We start from the raw sequence: 4,549 nt of genomic DNA, 5'->3' as shown, positions 1-4,549 counted from the left end.
AATTCCAGAATTCACCCTACTCCCAATGACGTATGAGGACCTCTTGCCGCCTCTCATCGCCAACCAACTGGCCGTAATAACTCTCGGGAAGATCTTCCAACCCCCTTTCCCAAAGTGGTATGATCCTAACGCGACTTGCACGTACCATGGGAATACTCCGGGGCATTCCATCGAAAAATGCTTGGCCCTTAAATACAAGGTCCAACATTTGATAGATGCTGGGTGGCTGACATTTCAAGAGGATCGGCCCAACGTGAAAACCAACCCGCTTGCCAATCATGGAGGGGGAGCGGTTAATGCCATTGGGTCAGATAGGCCGTGCAAGTCTAAACCTTTAAGGGATGTGACAACCCCTAGGAGGTTTATTTTTGAGGCCCTACAAAAGGGAGGTGTGATTCCCCACGGTGGGCATAAAGAGGATTCTTGTTTGTTGCATCCCGGCGAGCTACATAGCATGGAAACATGTCTGGCAGTAGGGGAATTGTTGCAGCGAATGATAGATCAAGGCCGACTGGAAGTCGGTGATGAGGGGAGGGAAGAGCAGCATACATGTATGCAGTCCGTAGATGAGGAAAGCTTTGGAAGGCCTAAACCTTTGGTGATATATTTCACCAAGGGCGCAGCTTCGCTAAAACCCCGACACCCTCAGGCAGCTAAACCTGCCCCTTTCACCGGAATATCACAGGGCTGAGCGGTGTGACCCGCAGCAGTCGCGTGTTCGCGCCCCTCGACCTACCAATTCAGCCCACAAACGTCAAGGGGAAGGCAAAGGTAGTGGAAGAACAAGATGATAAAACGCCCCTCACTCTGAATGAGGATATTCCGGTGAAAGGTCTTCCAGAGAAAAAGGATGGTTATGGCAAGAATGAGGTGTCGCAAGAGGAAGTCAGCGAGTTTCTCCGCATAATTCAGCAGAGCGAGTTCAAGGTTATTGAGCAGCTCAACAAAACCCCGGCTAGGGTCTCGCTGTTGGAATTACTCATGAGCTCGGAGCCTCATCAGGCTTTGCTAGTAAAGGTTTTGAACGAAGCCCATGTGGCCCAAGATATCTCTGTAGAAGGCTTTGGAGGGCTCGTCAATAATATCACCGCCAACAACTATCTCTTCTTCGCTGAAGAAGAAATCCCTGCCGAGGGAAGAGGGCATAACAAGGCTTTGCATGTATCAGTCAAATGTATGGACCACGTTGTAGCCAAGGTGCTCATCGATAATGGTTCCAGCTTAAACGTGATGCCCAAAAGCACTTTGGAGAAATTACCGTTTAATGCTTCCCATCTAAAGCCAAGCTCCATGGTAGTTCGTGCCTTCGACGACACCCGCCTTCGACGGCCCTCACACCTGTCAGGTTACCTTTCAAATAATGGATATTAACCCCCTTTACAGCTGCCTGTTGGGACGCCCATGGATCCACTCGGTAGGAGTTGTTCCCTCTACACTCCACCAAAAATTGAAATTCGTGGTGGAGGGGCATTTGGTTATCGTATCAGGTGAGGAAGACATCTTGGTGAGTTGCCCATCCTCTATGCCATATGTGGAGGCCACAGATGAGTCATTAGAAACCGCTTTCTAGTCTTTCGAGGTGGTAAGCATTTCCTCCGTGGATTCCTTCTCTGGGCAACCTTGCTTGTCAGATACGGCAGTAATGGTGGCCCGAATAATGTTTGGGAATGATTACGAGCCCGGAATGGGTTTAGGCAAGGACAACGGTGGCATAACTAGCCTGATAAGCACCAAAGGAAATCGTGGGAAGTTTGGGTTAGGCTACAAACCCACACCGGCAGATATAAGGAAAAGCATTGCGGGAAGGAAAAACGGAAGTCAAGGCTCGCGATTAAGACAAGAAGACGAAGGAAGCCCGCCCTGCCACATAAGTAGGAGCTTTATAAGCGCGGGTCTAGGGGACGAAGGCCAAGTCGTTGCAATATGTGAAGATGATGCTCCGAGTGGGTCTTGATTTCCGATTGGGAAATTGGCGAGTGGAGGAGCGCTTGGACATTTACGTGACAAGCATAATGTAAACCTTTTTATGGCTTTAAAAACTCTACAGTTGGGCCTAGACTTTAGAGTTTCCTTTTGTTAAGGCTTTGTGTCTTTTGTTCCTGAATTTATAATACAAAGATCTTTCTTCATCTGTTCCTGCGTCTCTACCCATTCTCATCCATTTGCATGTTTATTTCTCTACGTTTAAAATGCCAGATCCGACGATGAGTCCCTCGAAGGTACTAATACTTGGGACCCGCCTATCGATTTCGAGCAAGAAACGAATCAAACAGAAGATGAAGAGAACGAGGATGTGGGACTTCCCCCAGAGTTGGACAGGATAGTCGCCCATGAGGACCAAGAAATGGGGCCTCATCAAGAAGAGACAGAACTAGTAGACTTGGGAACTGGCAGTGGAAAAAGGGAAGTAAAGGTAGGCACGGGTATGACTGCACCCATCCGTGAAGAACTAACAGCCTTGCTAAGAGACTACCAAGACATCTTTGTTTGGTCATACCAAGATATGCCCGGTTTGAGTTCTGACATTGTACAACACCGATTACCCCTAAATCCCGAGTGTCCCCCAGTAAAATAGAAACTGAGAAGGATGAAGCCCGAGACATCCTTGAAGATAAAAGAAGAGGTAAAGAAACAATTTGACGCTGGGTTTTTAGCTGTCGCTCGGTACCCAGAATGGGTTGCCAACATTGTACTAGTCCCTAAGAAGGATGGGAAGGTGCGAATGTGTGTGGATTATCGGGACCTGAATCGGGCCAGTCCCACAGACAACTTTCCTTTGCCGCACATCGATATCCTTGTGGATAATACGACCAATTTGGTTTATTTTCCTTCATGGATGGGTTCTCCGGTTACAATCAGATAAAGATGGCGCCAGAGGATATGGAAAAGAATACCTTCGTTACCCTGTGGGGAACGTTCTGTTACAAGGTGATGTCCTTTGGACTCAAGAATGCCGGGGCAACTTATCAACGGGCTATGGTAGCTTTGTTCCACGATATGATGCACCAAGAAATCGAGGTCTATGTGGACGACATAATTGCCAAATCTAAGTCCAAGGAGGAACACCTTGTCGACCTGCGGAAGTTGTTCGAAAGGCTTAAGAAGTATCAATTGAGGTTGAACCCCGCTAAGTGCACTTTTGGGGTCAAATCAGGGAAATTGCTAGGTTTCATCGTAAGCCAGAAAGGGATAGAGGTAGACTCCAAAAAGGTGAAGGCCATCCTTGAGATGCCGGAACCCCGTACCGAGAGGCAAGTCTGAGGTTTCCTGGGACGTTTGAATTATATTGCCAGATTCATATCACAGCTCACTGCTATTTGTGAGCCATTGTTCAAACTCTTACGCAAAAACCAAACCGACCGTTGGAATGAGGATTTTCAAGAGGCATTTGGGAGGATCAAAAAGTGTCTCATGAATCCTCCTGTGCTTATGCCACTGGTACTCGGAAGGCCTCTCATCTTGTATATGACGATTTTGGACGAGTCGATGGGATGTATGCTGGGGCAACATGACGAGTCCAGAAAGAAAGAACGCGCTGTCTACTACTTGAGTAAGAAGTTCACGGCCTGTGAAATGAATTATTCCCTGCTCGAAAGAACGTGTTGTGCTTTAGTCTGGGCGTCCCATCGCCTAAGACAATACACGCTGAGCCATACCACCTGGTTGATATCCAAGATGGACCCGGTTAAGTACATCTTCGAAAAGCCAGCTCTTACGGGATGAATTGCCCGGTGGCAAGTCTTGCTATCCGAGTTTGATATAGTTTACGTCACCCAAAAGGAGATAAAAGGAAGCGCCTTAGCAGATTATTTGGCTCAGCAGCCTCTCAACGACTATCAGCCCATGCATCCCGAATTCCCGGACGAGGACATCATGGCCTTGTTTGAGGAAAAACTAGACGAGGACCGGGACAAATGGACCGTGTGGTTTGATGGAGCGTCAAACGTTCTAGGCCATGGAATTGGAGCAGTATTGGTCTCTCCATACAATCAATGTATACCTTTCACTGCCAGGCTGGGGTTTGACTGCACCAACAATATGGCTGAGTATGAAGCATGTGCCCTGGCCGTCCAGGCAGCGATTGACTCCAATGTCAAGCTACTCAAGGTTTACGGGGACTCAGCATTGGTGATCCATCAGCTGAGAGGGGAATGGGAAACTAGAGACCCTAAGCTGATACCCTACAAAGCCTATATCAAGGAGATGACTAATTCCTTTGATGAGATCTCTTTCCATCACGTTCCCCGGGAGGAAAATCAAATGGCTGATGCGCTTGCCACTTTGGCGTCCATGTTCCATCTAACACCGCACGGGGATCTACCATACATTGAGTTCTGGTGTCGTGGCAAACCCGCACATTGTTGCTAGGTGGAAAAGGAACGGGATGGTAAGCCTTGGTATTTCGATATCAAGCGATATGTCGAAAGCAAAGAGTACCCATCGGAGACCTCCGACAATGATAAAAGGACATTGAGGAGATTGGCGGCCGGTTTCTTCATTAGCGGGAGCATACTATATAAAAGAAACCACGATATGACTCTCCTGCGAT

This window comes from Glycine max, chromosome 18, assembly GCF_000004515.6.
Source record: "Glycine max cultivar Williams 82 chromosome 18, Glycine_max_v4.0, whole genome shotgun sequence".
Classification (NCBI taxonomy): Eukaryota; Viridiplantae; Streptophyta; class Magnoliopsida; order Fabales; family Fabaceae; genus Glycine; species Glycine max.
Note: the sequence above shows the minus strand (reverse complement) of the source record.